Source organism: Pteronotus mesoamericanus, unplaced genomic scaffold, assembly GCF_021234165.1.
Source record: "Pteronotus mesoamericanus isolate MK-2021 breed Mesoamerican mustached bat unplaced genomic scaffold, CSHL_Meso_final scaffold_232, whole genome shotgun sequence".
Lineage (NCBI taxonomy): Eukaryota > Metazoa > Chordata > Mammalia > Chiroptera > Mormoopidae > Pteronotus > Pteronotus mesoamericanus.
In genome coordinates this window covers 9637814-9657040 of record NW_026555311.1, presented here as the reverse complement: position 1 = coordinate 9657040, position 19227 = coordinate 9637814, and the positions used below count along the sequence as shown (strand labels likewise).

The window sequence follows — 19227 nt, the reverse complement described above, 5'->3', positions numbered from 1 at the left end:
GTGCACCTGTCTTTTTGAGTTAATACTTTGTATTTATTTGAATTAATTCCCAGAAGTTGAATGGTTGGGTCATATCATAGTTCTGTTTTGTAATTTTTAAGGAACCACTGTACTGTTTTGCATTGAGTCTGCACCCACCAACAGTGCAGGAGGGTTTTCTTTTCTCCACATTCTCACCAACACTTGTTTTTTGATTGATGATAGCTATTCTGATAGGTGTGAGAATAGCTAATTCTCATGGTTTTAATTTGCATTTCTCTGATTAATTTTAATTCTTAAGAGCCCCTTATTAATAGTACATTTCCTTCATTTTTCTGTTATGTTAATTTTCTATGACTAATCTTTCCTATTCCAACTTCAATAAATTTATGGAACAAACTTGTAAAAGTCTTAGAGGAAATGCCTAATGAAGGGGCATCTTTATTCCTGGATCCAAGTCTGTCTGACCCATTCTGGAATTACTGATGGCCCAGCCAACTTCTCATCCCAATACCAGCACTTGGTCTTTCCAGCCCTACACACAGGCATGTGGACACACCAGAGTTGTTCAAACTCTGTCCACACCTATGCTAACAGCCACTCCTCAGACCAAGAGGTATGGTTCATGCTAGATTAGGTCTTGAAGAAAGTGTTCCCATGGGATCTAGAAGCTGACTTGGCCAAAAATGAAATTCCAATGTCTTGTGTGGTGAAATGTAATTAAGAAAATAGTACTCAGTCTCTGGGTAAGCACATCATCTTGGCCTCATGGACTCCTGACCTCATAGAAGAGGTAAGGTCATCAGAGAGCCAGGTGATGCCCTATGAGTGCAAGGATCAGAGCTGGGCCTTAGTCCAGGTCAAAGGTGTTACTGTGGAGAAGCCAAGTGAATACATGTGATATTTATAATCTATACTATAAAAAGGATTATTCCAAGCTATGAGGAGGACAACACCCTGCAGCCCATATTTAATTATAAATGCAGAGGCGAAAGGCACATGTTTTGTAAGAAATAAGCTAAAGAAAAAAATTTAATAGAGGAATCAAAGTAGTTTCTTTCACATCAATGAAAATGTTTTGAGAATTCTAAATTAGAATCCACTCATTCCATTAATATTTTACAGGTTCCTATTATGTTTCAAATGATATGCACTACTAGGTACTAAGGATATATCAATGAATGAAAAAGAAAAAATTCCTGTCCTCATGTAGTTTACATTCTAGCGGCAGAGACAAACATTTTAAAATATTTATAAATAGCTGTTAAAAATGGAGGCATAGGTAAACATGCTATGCCTCCTCATGCAACCACAGAAAGAATGAAAAATAACCTCAAAACAAATAACACCCAGAACTATTAAAAAATCGAGTTGTATAGAAGTCCAACAACCAAGAATTTAAAGAAGCCACATTCATCCAGATGGGTACATTTTCTACAATAGAGCCACACTACTAAGACAGCAAGTCAAAGCAACTCCACCTAATAAATACAGAGGGAGGCTGACAAATTAAGAAGACAAATAAATGTAGCCCAAATGAAAGAACACAATAAAACTCCAGAAAAAGAACAAAACAAAGTGGAGATAACCAAAGTTATCAGATGTAGAGTTCAAAACACTGGTCATCAGGAAGCTCAAAGAACTCACTGAGTATAGCAACAAAATAAAAAAGACCCAGGAAGAAATGAAGGTTACAGTAAATGAAATAAAAAAAAAATCTACAGGGAACCAAGAGTGAAAGGATGAAGCTCGGATTAAAATCAATGATTTGGAACATAAGGAAAAAAATAAGCAAGCAATTAGAACAGAAAGAGGGAAAAAAGAATTAAAAAAAAAAAAACAAAGTATAAAGATCTTCTGGGACATCTCCAAACATTCCAAATATTTGAATCATAATGATTCCAGGAGGAGTAGAGGAAGAGCAAGAAATTGAAAACTAATTTGAAAAAATAATGAAAGAAAATTTCCCTAATTTAGTTAGGGATAGACGCACAAATCCAGGAAGAATAGAGTCCCAAACAAGTTGGGCCTGAAGAGAACTACACCAAGGCACATGATAATTAAAATACCAAAAGTTAAAGATAAAGAGAGAATCTTAAAAGCAGTAAGAGAAAAGCAGAGAGTTACCTACTAAGGAGTTCCCGTAAGACTATCAGCTGCTTTCTTGCAGGCTAGAAGGGACAGGAAACAAGTATTCAAAGTGATGGAAAGCAAAGACTTATAACCTAGATTACCCTATCCAGGAAAACTATCATTTAGAATGGAAGGGCAGATAAAGTGCTTCCCAGACAAGGTAAAGCTGAAGGAGTTCATCATCACCAAGCCATTATTACATGAAGTGTTAAAGGGACTTATTTAAGAAAAAGAAGAAAATCAAAATTATGGACATTAAAATAGCAGCAAATTCACAACTATCAACAACTAATATTAAAAAAAAAACAAGCTAAGCAAACAATGAGAACAAGGACAGAATCATAGATATGGAGATCATTTGAAAGGTTATCAGCTGGGAGGGGGAGGGGGAGAATAGTGGAAAAAGTGCAGGGATTAAGAAGCATAATTGGTAGGTACAAAAATAAACAAGGGTGTGTTAAGAATAGTACAGGAAAAGGAGAAGCCAAATAATTTATATGCATGACCTGTGGACATGAACTATGGGGGGGATTGCTGGAGGAAATGGGGGTTAAAAGCAGTAAGGGGGGTACCAGATGGTGGGGGGTAAAGGGGGAAAACTGGGACAACTGTAATAGCATAATCAATAAAATATATTTTAAAAATAATCAATAAAAAGCTTTCTTAGACAAAAAAAATTTAAGAAGCAATTAGAAATATTGGTAAGCTTAGCTCATAAAATAATAAGTGAAAGATGAGCATTTCAGGCAGGGACAAGTAGGTGCAAACGTTCTGTGGTGGAAGATAGCTTTTCATGTAACAGTAAGAGACGAGCTTGAAGGTGAAAGTATTCGCTACCTTGTAGACCATGGTAAGAATTTGGATTTTATGCCAAGATAAATAAGAAGTTGTGAAGGAGTTTTAGGTAGAAAAGTTTCAAGATGTGATTTATATTTTTTTTGAGAGATCACTTTGGCTGCTATGTGGAGAGAGGCAAGGGGAAATCGGGGAGACTGAAGGCTAAAGTATGATCCATGAGTAATGAGAGTCAAGAACGTTGACACTGAAGCTAGAGCACAACAGTTTATTCAAGACCAAAACAATATAGCATGTTGTTGGATGTTACCATTTGAATGATAGATTTTAAAAACCTTCGTGAGACTCATAGACACAGAGGGTGGGCTGATGGTTGCCAGAAAGGAGGGGGTTGGCAGACTGGAAGAAAGGTGAAGGGATAAGAAATACAACTTGGTAGTTACACATTAGTCACAGGGATGTAAAGTACAGCATAAGGAATATAGTCAATAATATTGCAGCCCAGCCAGTGTGACCGGGTTAGTTAGAACATTGTCCCGTGCACTGAAGGGTCATGGGGTCGATTCCTGGTCATGGTGCATACCTGAGTTAAGGGTTTGGTGCCTGGCTGGGGTGCAAGTGGATGGCAACCAATTGATGTTTCTCTCACATGGAAGTTTCCCTTTCCCTTCCTCTCTTTCTTTGGAATCAATAAATATATTTACTATTAATAATAATACTGCAATAACTATGTATGGCACCAGTTGTGTACTAAAAATATCAGGTGGAACATTTTGTAAAGTGTATGATTGTGTAACCTCTATGCTGTACACATGAAAACAATACAAATAAAAATAATTTAAAAATAAAAATCTCGGTGAGGATTATGCACTGTTTGTGTAGGTAAAAGTTGGATGTGGGAGAAAAGACCAAGCCTCTGTCAATGTAACTTTTCACCTGTAGAAGTGACAGCATTAGATGGGTAGGAATAAGTGAGTTGAGTGTATTTAAACGAAGCCTCTATGTGAAGAGTTACAAGGATTCCACTTTCAACCACATTAAGAAGGCTCCTTTGGGACACATATTTTAGCCAGACAGACAAAGCTAAGATGAAGACAATAACGGTACACCAGGTCAAATATGCAATCTGTTTCAGATTTCCCAAGTTGTGCGTTGTGATGAGAACACGTCTCCACATGGCTCTCTATGTCTCCGAGCTGATCCTGATGTCTTTAGCTGTTCTACTCTCCAACCCCAATTCTCCCACCATCTCTTTTGCTAACTTCCTGCTATTCTCTCTAAATCTGTGCTGTTGCCTGTCCTAGCTTGGTCCAACCTGGCTCACTGCTTCAACTTCACCAGACTTTGGCTATTTGCAAAGTACTGTTACCTTTCCATGAAATCTCCACCCAAGCCTTCTCTTTTACCTTTTCTTCAATTTGAATAGAGACCTATTAAATTGGGTGTAAATTAAATTAGAGGTCGTGAACAAAGCACAGGGAACAAACTACAAGCTGCTTCATTTTAGCAAAGTCTCCAGACAGCTTTCTCAGCTCCAGGATCTTGTCAGATTTACCTGAGTGTGCTACCATGCATACAAAAGTATAATGCTACAGCAGCTATCTGAGAGTGACAAAATATACTATTTCCAGTTCCTGAGAAAAATAAGTATTAAGTTATACACTATGGCCACCGTAGATAGCATTTTCTGCTCTTAGAGAGCAGCAGTAAATGATCTGGTGCTCTCCCCCCGCATGCCCTGAGAACATGGTCTCATTAATTCCAGAGGGCCCCATTAAAAGGGTGGCAGTGCTCTGCAGCCTTGTTTTCTCACCCATTAACCACAGTGCCCTGGCCACAAGATAGCCTTTTTCATGTAGGATTGCGTGACACCACTATGACTTGCCCAAACATAGCTCACACAGTATAATAAGAAACCACTCACTGGTTTTGGCCAAAGGAAGCTTAGCTGTCTCCAGTTTAAGTGGCATTCCTTCTTGTCACTAGGGAGTTATGATCTAGTTGGGGAATAAAAAATATGCTTACTTGAAATAATCACTGAACAATTTCAAGCAACATAAAGAAGATCTCTTTGTCCATTGATTTAGGCTGTGAGAATGACCCCTAGAATAAACTCTTTTTCTTTTCTTTTTAAAATTTTATTTATTTATTTTAGAGAAAAGGGAAGGAAGGAAGAAAGAGAAAGAGAGAAACATTGATCAGTTGCCTCTTTTGTATGCACCCTGACGGGGGACTGAACCTGCAACCCAGGCATGTGCTCTGACTAGGAATTGAACCGGTGATCTTTCACTTTGTCTGATGACTCCCAATCAACTGAGCCACATGGGTCAGGGTTCAACTGAACTCTTATTATAGCTAGCCTCATCACGTGTTACTAATCGAGTTCAAATATTTCAGAGTGTTTCATTTCTTAGGCCAAGCACCCATTGTTTTTCCTTGAGGTAAGTCTAGAAAGATGCTGCTAATAAAGCCTTCAGAACAGCTGTAGACCAGAGCCCCCATTATTCATGGCACTGCTCCTTGAAAACAACCTTGATTCACCATGGAAAAGTAAACATGGGGGCTGGCTTGGGGAACAAAACTTTAGAATTGGATATAACCATTGCCAATAAGTCTGTTTTGGCAACTCAACTTCTAATATAACCCTCTCACAAAGACAGATGCTATAAATACAGCTGTACATATACATAAAGATATAGATACATAGATATAGATTATGTATAGATATAGTACCTGCTATGTGCAAAGCTCTGAAGAGGTACAGATAACACACAGATATAGATATAATATCTACTATGTGCCAAGCTCTGAAGCTCTATCAGTGAATAGAAGAGACATACAGCCTGCATTTTATGTGAGGTGAAATAGTCATTAAACAGACAATTAATTATATAATTACTATTTTGATACCCATCTCAAAGAAGAAATGTGGGTACTTTGAGATACATATATAATGATGTTTTCATCTAGTCTTGGGACTTGAATTTAGCTGTCAGGATTTAGTTTCAGCACTAATCATTTAACTTTTCATCACTTAATTGGAAACGTTCCGTGTACTATGTACTTTATCAGTGAAGATTTTAGCGCTTAGAGCACTGGTTCTCCCCTCTATTATAAATCCTACCATCAGCCTTGGTGATTTTAATAGATTCAGAGAAGATTCCTTCAAAACCAAGGTCACACAGTTTTTTAATGCCTACCCCTCCACCATCTACCTCTTTGAGTGCCCACTAGGTCTGTCTTATCAATAATTGCTCTATCTTCCAAGTCTCAGTTTAAAACATCCCACAATGTGATCACCATTTGTTATCTTTCTACTTCAAACACCTAGGACCTCCACTCTTAAAACTTTTCTGCCACACCACATTCTTACTTTCTCTTTACTTGATTGGATTCCATGCATTATTATTACCATTGCTCCTTCACATACACCATATATTTCCTTGCCCATTTTTTCTGCAATATTTCTTGCCTGACACTAATCCTGGTTGAATTGAATTCTTCACCTACACTCACAAGCCTGTGCTTCTGAATTTAAAAATGCAGTCAGTTTTACTTTAAATGTATAAAGGCAATCATCTGCACTGCCTAGTAATTCTATATTTTACTAATCAGTTCTCTCTTCCAGTTCAAAATAAATATTTCATTCACTCTCCTCCCTGTAGTATCACCTACCTAATCCTGCATAGGTGGCAATTTTGCTTCTAGTTCCCTGAGCAATAAGAATCTGTAAAAAAAACATTCCTATTCTACCACCTACAAACCTCCAACCTACCTGTATCTCTGCGCACATACACTGCCTTCCTCCTTTCAAAAGAGATGATTAAACTAAGCCCATTTCTAACCACAGTTTTTCCTATTTCACAATATAATAAACTCTCAGCACCATTAAAACTCCAACTATATACTATGAAAATTTAAACAAAATAAAATCAAATAAACCTATATTCAATATTTTGGGTTTTTTGCTTTTTTAAAAAAAATTCAGCTTAGCTACTGTTTTCCTCTTGGGATCTATCTCAGTAGTTTTATTCTCCCCAAAGTAATTGTGCACCTATCAACAGGATTAATTGCAGAAATAAGTAATAGATGTAGCATCTTCACATTCTTATTGGATTCCCATAATGAATTCTGCATTTCTCAGCACATGGAGCTTTTTAATTATTAATCATGTACATCATCCAAACCACATCTATAACATACAACATATAATATAGAGCAAACTACACCCCGGTGTCCAATGTGTCTGGTGACAACACAAACCAGAGTGGAAAGCTTAAGCTCTTTGCATATGTCACCCAAGGTTAAAAAAATGAAAACAACATTAAAAAAATAAAAATACCTTGAGCAAATGTTTATGTACTCACCCTATTCATAATTTGGTATGAGAAAATGATTTCTTTTGATTTCCCATCCCATTCTTACAAAAGAAAGAATGAGTCAAGTTCTTCCAGAATAAGGGTTTATGGATGTGTAAGGTAATATTAACATCAGCTTTACAGTTTAGTGTTCAAGTATACCACTTACTTTAAAAATCATTTACTCTATTCTTGTGAAATTATTAGAGAGATGAAACACTCTGGTTACTTAGGTTTGAAACCTTGGTACTAAATTTTCCTTTTTCCCTTTCTACCTCTCATCTCCTCAACAGACTGAAGCCTGAAGGAAAGACACAATGCCTCTAGGATGTTTACAAGAAGCTTATAGTGTACTTGGGGAGACGACAGATACATAAAAGCTCAGGTGATGGCTTTATATAATATATGCTAAGTGAAAAATAACTGTTTTCCAAACTGAGAGATTTGGCATAGATTATTTATGTGCAATCAGTTTATCAAACTTCTTTTCCTTTAAACACAAATTTTAATCTTGTTATTAATCTTTTAACTACCCATGTCTTGACACCATCTTTCACACAGAGATTATTACAGTAGCTTCCTAGCAATCCTCTTTATTCTCTAATTACTGTTGTAGTTCACTGGTAATAGACACTTCCATAAGCATGGCTTTTGTTACTCCCTGCTCAAAAACATATTAAATCTCCCTATTTCAAATCTTGTGTAGCCTTAATTACTTTGCTTTACTTTTAAGACATGGCAGGAACTGGTCACATCCTTACTTTTCATGATCTCCCCCGACACTTCTGTCTAATAAGGTCAGTACCCTCATTGTCGTATGAAAATCTATTGTTTCTGAGTCTTCACATCTCTGTCTCTTTCATCACCTAAACAGCACTCTTCTCCTCCCCTGCCCTTAAATTTCAGCCTCCCTATCCGTCAAGGCTCAACTAAGACCCAGTCCCTCCATGTTAGCCTCCCAGACAGCATTTCTCTGCCACCCCCATGCTCCCGTGACACAGATGGCATGGACCACATAGATTAACACATCTACATGAAAATTATTGTAAAGATTATTCATCCATTTTGATCCTTCCAAGTATTACCTCCCAGAAGTCAGGAGCTGCATTTAATACAGATTCCACTTCACTAGCATAACAATACATACATAGTAGGAATTTATTAGATACATACCCAGGATGTTTATGAACCCTCTGTTTGCTGATTTATATTTTCTAAAATGTATACATTTAAATAAGTTAGCATAAAATATTTATCCATTGTTTAATATGGTTTCAGTATAATATTGCATATGTGTGTATGTAGTATGAAATAGACTTTTAGCCTTTATTTAAAGGATCTCTTACAATAATCTAATAAAAACTTACAATGGTACCTTTTTATCTTCTCTTTTTCTTTCCATATTAAGAATCTTACAAATATCCTGGATTCAGCACAAGAGCAAAAGCTAAGGAAGATATTGTGTGGCCTCCAGATAACAGAGAAAGTCCTGCACTGAAAGATTATGATTCAATTCATGTCTTAGACAAAGCCAGGCAGGTAAGCTTTTCTCTATCATTGTTTCTAGCACAGACCTGGGGATGTAGGTACTCAAAAACTGCTTGTTAATGGGTTGATTTTTTTATAATTCATTCAACAGAAGATTCCATTTCTGAAATGTGCCCACGATGTCTTTAAGAATTAGATCTAGGTGGTATTTCCCAAGGCAATCCCCCATTCTAACTTTCAGATGTGATGTGATTAATGGGAAGTTGAGGTTCTAATTCCCTACTTTTAGATTTTGCTGTTATCTCCAGAGGTAGCAGGCCCAAAGCCCTGATGCCACAATTCCAGCAATTTTCTTGGGGTGGCAAAAATATTTAGAGCTACAAACAGTTTTAGCAACCATTTATTCTAACCCAGTCACTCTTCAGAGGAAGATACAGAGCAGAGAAAATATAGATCAGGTCATACAGGGAGGCCAAGGCAGGAGTAAAGCTCTCTCAATCTAGTAACTACCTTACTGCCATTTAAACAGTGAGGAATGGCAAAATGCCATCAAATCCTGGGGCTATATAGAACTTACAGATGGTTCATTATTCTTTGTTTTAGCACTTCCAGTAATTGGCAAGCAGCTCTTTCTACAATGGAATGCCTCTAAAAATTAGAAATGTTCTTTGAAAGAGTAATTCTCAGTGTCTTATATTGAGTAAAAATCTCCCTTCCCACGACTCTGTAGCAACAGCGCTAGCCCTGAAATCTCAGACAGTAACAACAATCCATTCTCTCTTCTATGAGGCAGATGTTTCGAAAAACACACACCCCTTGAGCTTTCCTCTTCTTACTTCTTACTTCCAAACTTCTTACAGTGTGACTTCCTTCTCTTTTGAAAAAAAATCTCCTTAGAACATGCCCTTGAACCTATTAGAATGCTTTCAGTTATAGGTGATAAAAAAAAAAATCCTCAATTTGGCTTAAAGAGTAAGTAAAAATCCCAGCCTCAGGTCAATTTTGGTGTTGTTAGGTCAGAGTCCTGAGTCCATTTTCCTTCAGTTTGCTGTTCTCTGACTTTATCTGTGCTTTCTCCCAGACTGACTTCCTTCATAGTTGTTGGATGTCTGCCAGCAGCAATTAGTGCTGCATGAAGCCTCATTGAGCAGGAGAGGCAGGTTGCTTCCCATTAACTGCTGAGAAAAAAAAAAAAACAGTGAGATTTACATCGACTGGCCACCCCTGAACCAATCCCAAAAACCAGGGGAACACTACACACTGATAAGCTCAGGCTTTGATTAATTAAACCAATAGCAGTGCAAAGGAAGATGGAATTTTCCTGATTGGTCTTGGCATCACCTACCCTTGAAACTGTGGTGAGGTCAAGTCCACTCAAACCTTAGTGTCGGTATCAACAGGGCAGGTGGAATGGATGCTGAAAAAATAACCGTGTCTTCTGTCCACCATGCATCTGTAACTATGCGGTATTCAGGTTGGGTCTGACTAGAGCCCAACAAGTTCAGTGAAATATTAGGACTCAGTCTTATTGCCCTTCCCTCATTTTGGAAACTATTCTTCTATTAATGCAATTTTAGTTTGAATTCACTTTTTCAAAAAGCAGGTGCATCTTTTGCTGTTTGTGGTTAACAAAAAGATCCAAAGTTTGTTTTTTTTTATGTTGCCTTTTATTGTTTAAAAATCAACTTTAGGACAATGGGAGGATTGACTGTGAGGGTGGGGAGGGATGGGACAGGGGAGAGCAATGGGGGAAATCGCAGGACAACTGTAACTGAACAATTTTAAGAAATAACACAAAATTAAAAATAAATAAAAAATAAAACCTACTTTTCTTCCATAGTGATGAAATAATAAAATAAGCATTTGTATTCTAAAAATAAATAAAAATTCCCAATTTTTATGCATTGTTCTATCTGCTAAGACATTTTTAAGTTCTATTAGTCAATATGCTAGCTTACTCCTTCCAGACTGATATCTCTTAACCCAGAATAGATTTTAAAACATGACCAAGGTAAGGCCAAGAACAAAGCCATGAGACACACCATGAGAAATCTCCCTAAAAAGCTAACACCAAATTATTAGTTACATACATTCGTGCAAACAATTACACATACCCTTATGCCTACTATCATTGAGGCACATATCTACACTAGAGCACAAGCACATTCTGAGTGATTTCATCAAAATTCTTATCTGTATACCAATATTGCAACCTCCCAACCTTCTGAACTTTCTCAAGCTTTTATATATATACATATATATATATATATATATATATATATATATATATATATATATAAATCAGGCTAATTTGGCAGGAACATTTTTATTGATCTCTAGACTGGTTGTACAGGTAGTTCTATTATTTTCTAAATACTCTCAATTCCTTGTTAGAGTAATCCATTCTAGAATGCTATTAAAGATCAACATTGCTGATTTAATAGTTCCTGGTACCTGCCTTTTTACCATGTGAGAGAATTGGGGTGATATTTGCTCAGATCACATCTCCTTGCACCAGTCCCTTTCTCTATGATTTCTATAGATTACTGCCAATCATTCTGTGATTACATTTGTAAGTCCTTTCAACATGTTAGAATGTAATTTGTCTATGGCTGCAAACTAGAACTCATTTAAAATGTCTGGGTGGCTTTTTATAATCTCTTCTTTTTATATATTCTGGGACTTCAATTCACTCCTAATGGTGTTTTCCAGCCATTCTATTTTGATAATAACTTTTTAATAGTGTCAAAGACAGATGCAAAATCGGAGTGGAACGATTTTGCCTCTGGACTGTATTTGCTAGCATCTCACCATATTTTTGATGCAATGGTGAGATCTATATTCACAATTATAATTTCTAGCCTTCACCTAAATTCTCTCCATTGGGAACACTCTTCTGGTTCTCAGCCTTTTCGTTATCAAACATTTATTCATACATCAGGTCTTAAAGATAATCTACTTGAGAAGCCTTCATTGATCCTCCAACCCTAAATTAGGTACCTCTCTGAGGTCTTATGATACCTGCTAAGAGCCTTATGTGGAATTTAGCACACTAAGCTGTAATTGCCTGTTATCATCTCTGCATTCCCCATTTAACTATAAGAAGGTAGAAGGCAAGGATCTAATTTTTTTCTGCAGAGATTTTCTTAGTGCTTGTCACCTAAGGGGTACTTAATCAATATTAAAATTATTAAATGAATTAAACTATTAGATCCTTTTGTTAATTTTAGCATTATTCCAATAATTTTATGCTTCTCAAGATTTTTTTTTTACTGCCACATCACTGGCCAGTTTTCTTGATGGTCAAAACTAAATCTAGAGTAAAAAGTTCTTCAAAGTTTTTCCCAAAAGATCACTTGTTGTGCCCTCTAATGTGTTCATTAAAATATTATTTCTTATCAAAATAAACTTCTAGTACCCATATATACCTCAGTTAGAAAATGATGGTTGATTATACATTCCTTTTTGAAGTATGTGGAATATATTTCTACAAATGGGAACATATCAAAATAAAAGTAAGTTGGCCATTTTGCAAAAATAAAAATAAAGCAAATCTTCTGGTTTATGGTTTTTAAAACACATTTCCATCATTAAGGTAACTTTAATATTTTGAAAGCTGAAAAATACATTTTTATCAAAAGGATTTAGTAAATTTTATTCTTTAGTTTTTCTATTTTATCTAGGGTATGTCCTACTTACATACTTTTCTTATAACAATAAACCTCCTTAACTTCCCATTTGTCACCTGTTCAGTAGTTTATAAAAATTTAAAGCTAATGGTATAACAAACCCAAATAATGATAGTTCATATTTGTAAGTGCATCCTGGAATAAATAAATAATGAAGATGCAGTCAGCTTCTATTAAAAGTGTGGAGTCTGAATGTTCAACCTGAATCTACCTATAAGGAAATAGAAGAGTCTTGATTTCATCTGATTTTAAACTTTAAGAAGATTTGATCCAGGTTGGTTGTTGAACAGGTGATTTTTAAAAAATACACCTTTTGTCGACTTCTTGTATTTTCCCCTCATTCAGCACTATCTCTGCAGAAATTGTCTTCATCTATTGCCACAGGTTAGCTGCTACAGCATTTTGTCAAACTATCTTGGGCTACTGTCTACATGCTTGATAACAAACTTACCTGACCAAACTGTAGTAATTAGTCAAGGACCATTTACAAACAACTAGAATTGACTAAGACCCAGAAGTATGATTCTCTGACTAGAGGTTAATAAGAAAAGTTGTTGATTACAATTAAAAATTATAGTACAAATCATTCTGCAACAATCATTTAGCCAAATGTAATGACAGATCCTAAGAGAGAAAACAAAAATAAGTCATCTTTAATTTTTTAAGTATTATTAATATATTTATAATTAATTTGTACCTAGGGGTATTGCAACTGTGAATTGTCATTACAAACTGGGGCAAATCATTTAACCTCTATAGGCATCAATTTTTCCATATAAGAATTAGGCCTTCCAAAAATTCCAGTCTATATAGTTTGTAATAGAGAGATCTTGAGCTATTTTAAATATGTCAGAAAGTTTTTAGGAAACTTGTATTTAACAACAATAAAGATTCAGTTTCAAATACATGAAAAGCACTCAATAATTAAGGAATTAGAGAATGAATACAAGGATGAATGCAAAAAGTAAATTAATAAGGAAAAAATAGAATATTGGCTTTCATCTTCACATATCAAACGTATAGTCTTACTGGTTATATTTTGCTGATGTGATGTTCAATTATACATTCTCTTAACTATGAAAAAGTGAATTGTGTTAGTTATTAAATGCAATTTGAAGAGTATAATATTTTTAATAACCAAAGTCATGGTTATTAATAATAAAAATAATCCTTTGCAACAATAATTTTAGAAACCACTGAAAGAGAGGAAATGCTTTCACCTATAAAAGTACTGTTAATCATTTTCATTGTCTCTATAACATCTATGTGGGGTTCTTGAACTTTTTGACCGGGATCGTTTTCTGTTACCTTTACCACCTTGTGCGCCTTGAACCTATCTGTGACTCTCCCTTTGCCTAAACCTCAACTAACTCTTGAAGAAAATTAATAAAAATTTCCTCATATATATACTGGTTACAACTAATATCCCATGTAAGCTCAGTTTTACTTCATCTAAAACATTTGCCTCATCAATTCATTCATTCACAATGATAAAACCCAAGGGAGGAGTATAATCTTCCCTTCAGGACAAAACAACTGATCAAGGGGAAAAGTTAGAACATTTTGTATCCTTCTTTTATGTAGGTCAAATTATCAGTCCTTCTTTTTAGATTAAGAAAAAATAAAAAAAATTTTTAGTTTTTTGAAGTTAAATATAAAAAACATGGTAGTATTTCTTCTATCCTACCTTCACTATATTCCTGAATCCATAACACCTCTACTCACTCTTTATTTTTATTCTAGCCAAGTGGGTAATGAGCTTTAATGTTGTTCTTGTAATGCAGTGGCATTCTCTATTATAAGATTTTCTTTTTTAAAAAGATATTACTTATTTATTTTTGAAGAGGAAGAGAAACATCAATGTGCAATTGCATTTTGCATGCTCCCTACTGGGGACATCCCCTGCAACCCAGGCATGTGCCCTGACTGGGAATCGAACAGGCAACCCTTTGGTTCACAGGCTGGTGCTTAATCCACTCAGCCACACCAGGTAGGTTTTTTTTATTTTGTACTGTTTTTTTTTTTTTTTGCTGACTTTTACTTACAGCATTTACTTCCCTTTATGTCTGGATATTTTTTACTACATGCTAAACATTGTATTTGAAAAATTATTTGGGAAGTATTTTGAGAACTACAATCATGGTACTTTCCTTTAAGGAGAGAGCTTGTGTTTGCTTTGGGGTAGGGCCAGTTCTAGACCAGAGATATAGAAAACAACTCATGATCTGGACTATATTTTGCTATATGTTCTATTATCCCTGACATGTGATACTTTGAAATTTCAGTTCACTGTGGGGACAGTCTTCTGTTTGACTCTGAATTTTATAAGTGCTCTAAACATTGCTTTTGAGGGCTTTATTTCCCGAATATTTTATAATAAACATTTTGTGAGATAATCAAATGCAGTTGGGAAAAAGAAGCTTCTTTTAACAATCTTTTGCACTAAATAAACGAATAATACAATTTCTATTAAAAAAACAAAGGGACTTCATGTTTTTTGACCTTAAGTAGATGCCTTTTAGTGTATATTTGCACAAACCACAAACTATTTTATTTTGTACAAGGGAATTGACTGATGTTCTAATTAGTTCAGGCTATTATAACAGGCTGTCTATGCACCGTAGGCTAGGTGGCTTATAAATAATAGAAATTTCTTTCTCATGGTTCTGGAGACTGGAGGTCTAAGATAAGGGTGACAGCATAGTCAGGTTCTTGTGTGATCCTTTTCCTGGGTTGCAGATCACTGTCTTCCCCTTGCATCTTCACATGGCTGAAAGACACTAAAAAGCTCACTGGGGACTTTTAAGTAAGGGTACTAATTTAATTCACCAAGGTTCCTTCCTCATTTCTTTCTCAAAGCCCCACCTCCAAGTACCATCACATTGCGGGTCAAGATATGAATCTTGGAGATACATACTCAGTCCACAACAACTAGGATAGCTTTTAAGAATTTCCACATTTTAAGAATTTGAGTGCCTTAGAATTTAAGATGCAAGCAATTCAAAATCCTAGTTGTTCAAAATAATTTTAAAAATTATTCATATTTGGAAATGCATGCATTGTAAAGAGAAATTAAGACTATCCAATATAATCCTATCTTCTTAGTCTATAATTAAAAGTAGGAATTTAGTGCCTTGTCAAAGAATATTTATTTAGCCATTAAAGTAAATCATAGTAGTGTGAATGAAATTGACACAACCTTATCATTTGTTTTGTATTGTCTAACAATAAACACTCCAAAACAGATTGACCAGTGCACCGACCTCAGACATAAAACTTAAATATTTTTAGGCTAGTTTACCTTTAAGAGTCAAGTAGGCAAACAATCCAATTAAAAAATGGGCAAAGGACCTAAATGACACTTCTCCAAGGAGGACATGTGGATGGTGAATAGATGCATGAAAAGATGCTCAACACCACCAATAATCAGAGAAATGCAAATTAAAACCACAATGAAATATCACCTCACACCTGTCAGAATGGCTATCATCAATAGATCAATACACAGCAAGTGTTGATGGAATTGTACACTGTTGGTGAGATTGAAGGCCACTATGGAAAAGAGTATGAAGGGTCATCAAAAAATTAAAAATAGAACTACCAGGTGACCTATCATTTCCATTTCTGAGTATATATCCAAATAATGCAATAATACTAATTTGAAAAGCTATCAATACCCCTGTGTTCACTGTAACATTATTTACAATAGTCAAGATATGGAAGCTACCAAAGTACCCACAAATAGACAAGAGGGTAAAAAATTGGTGGTGTATATACAGAGAGAGAGAGAGAGAAGGGGGGAGAGAGAGAGAGAGAGAGAGAGAGAGAGAGAGAAATATTAGTCAGCCATAAAAAATAAAATAAAATAAAACAAAATCTTACCATTTCTGACAACATGGATGGACTTAGAGCATATTATGCTAAGTAAAATAAGGCAGACAAAGAAAGATAAATACATATGATCTCATTATATTTGAAATCTGAAGAACAAACAAAGCAGAAACAGACTCACATTACAGAGAACAAAGTGAGAGTTGTCAGATGGAATCAGGCGTCAAGGAGCTGGGTGAAAAGGGTGAAGAGATTAAGAAGTACAAATCGTTAGTATAAAATAGTCACAGAGATATAAAGTACAGCACAGGAAATTTAGTCAGTAATATTGTAATAATTATGTATGGTGCCCAGTGGATACTAGAACTATCAGATAATCACTATGTAAATTATATAATTGTCTAATCAATATAATGTATACCTGAAAGCAATATAAAATAACACTTAATGCCAACAGTAACTGGAGAATTAAATGAAAAAATAAATAGAACCTACCACATTGGTTAAAAAATTAAAATTGGAAAATATCAACAATTTTTATCCATGATCTCGGAGTAAAGGCAAGGATGGAATTTAAGTACAGAGTGTCACCAGGGTTGAATTCATGCTTCCAAGAGTGGCTGAAAGATTTGAGTGAGAAGAATTAATTGAGCCACAAAAAGTCCCTGATTATTTGAAGAGAACTGTGGATCTTGGAGAAAAGGGGTTTGCTTTTGGGAGGGTATATTGAGTTCCTGGAGTATCTCCAATTGTATTCTATGGTGTCCCTCTAGCTTGATCACTGAGCTGATGAAGGCAATTGCTCAAGAGAATCTAGGGTCACATATAGAAACAGAGCTGGAGAAAAGAAGCCCTGGAAGACCTCATCGACCCCTTACAGGTCTGGATCGCCAGCGTGTCTGCTCCTGCCTATTACAACCCCCTTCCCATCTTGACCAACAGAGATGTGTTTGGAATGTACACAGAAATTAGCATAACTCTATTTGACAATAAGCAGGCAGAAGAAAGTCTCCAAGTCTTTCCGACAGATACCAGGACCTGGTATCGCCCTTCCTGCTGAGTGTCGCCATCTGCAGTAGCGTCGAGAAGGCCTTTGGCCAAGCCCAGGAGGTCATCATCCTGGATGACCGCACTGACAAAGAAGTGCACATGTTAGAAGACCAGGGCACGGTGCCGCTGTGTAGGGTCTCTGGATACCTGATTGAGAAAAACCCTCATGATTCTGTCAGAGGAAAAACCTTGTCAACCTTAAACAGTGCTGTTTACGAGATAGGCCCCAACCGTCGCACATAATGTTATCGCTGTGGCGCTGCTGGTAGAAGGACAGGCCAAACTGCACTGGCTGGAAAAATGGAAACACCCCTTCACGCATCAAAAAATATGAGAATTTGGAGTAATATTAGTGGAAATAGCTATGGTGATCTGAGAAAGGCCAAGGTTTACAGAAATGAGGGTGTATTTTGCGGACCTACTGACTTTTCACACCCTGTTTTAAGCTTGGTTTTTGATAGCGAGTGGGTAAACAGAGAATTTGTGGCAACTCTTGAAGAGTTGACTGCCAAAGGAAAACAATTTGGGGGCATCTTAGCTGCACACAATATTAGCCACTGTGTGGAAATACTGGTACCAGGGCTCACTGCCTGGAGAGGTCTTGTCCTGAAAAGCACTGAGTGAAAGCCAGTTTGGTGTTGGAGAAGGGATGTCTTCTCCATGTCTGTGACAGTTGAGAATAGAACCTAGGTGGTGCCCATAGATCTCAAAGATATTGAAATAAATGGACAAATAATGGCCAGAATGACAAATTATCTAATCCAGAAGAAACTTGTTGACTTGGAGAGTTGATAAATGTTCAGCCATATCAATTAGTTTTGGCTTCAGAACATAAAGCTAGCACTCTGATCTAATCCTAAAGGGGGAAAAAAAAAAGATGTAGTTATACCAGATATGGATCTTACAAATCTGATTGCTAAAACCAACTGTGAAAAACCCCTCAGTCAAGAACCCATAAATGACTCTGACGGAAAAACTGTGCAACACTAACAGACCAAATTAGAAAAACTATGAAAGTATTGGTCTGGCCAAAAAGCCCATTTAGTTTTTTCCTTAAAATAAAAACACATTTTTCATTTTCACCAATAACTTTATTGATTTGGATATTTTGAGTATGTCAGCTATCTCCCACATGGTATAACACTGATTGTTCTCAATTAATATCTCAATTTGATCACTATCAACTTCAACTGCTCTACCAACCATGGAACATCCAGAGGGAAATCTCCAGCATGAAACTTCGTAAATGATTTTTAAAACATTTGATCAGTCACAGCACCTTCTCTGTATACTGCACAAATCTTTTCTTTTGCATTTCAGTTGCATTTTTACCTTTCTTGAAATAATAAAGTGTAATATGCCAAAAATGTTGCATATTTTCTTCCATTCTCAATATTAAAATGGCTATAAAAATTCACCAATTTTGATGTTTTTCTTAAATGCACGCTGATATGACAGCTGTCACAACACAATCTAACAAAACTGTATTGAATGAAGTTAAAGACAACTAAGTGCTATTAGAGCCATCTTACAGAAAAAAAGCCAATGAACTTTTTGGCCAACCAATATTTGGTATTATAATAAATATGGAAAGACACATGATGGCTTTAATTAAGGAGGAATAACTTGAAAAATTTACTTTGGTCTTAGATAATATTATGCTAGATAATTTAATAATAGTTTGGCAGTACACACACACAAAAATCAGAGTTTAATTCTTTTGTGTATCCACTCATATGTTTGTTTATTATCAATTTCTCATTTAGTGTCAATTGTTATTTTTTGAACTATAATAAAATAATTTGTTACTAAAAAGATAAAATTTAAGTACAAAAGAGAGTCCAATTAATAATGATTATTAGGTCAACAAGCTATAAATACATATATAATGATAGATAATATGA

The 19227-nt window shown here is 35.7% G+C and overlaps 1 pseudogene; it reads left to right on the top strand.

Moving 5' to 3' along the window:
- Positions 1 to 464: 464 nt before the first annotated feature.
- Positions 465 to 18313, top strand: LOC129085236 (putative malate dehydrogenase 1B; annotated as a pseudogene).
- The last annotated feature ends 914 nt before the right edge of the window (positions 18314 to 19227 follow it).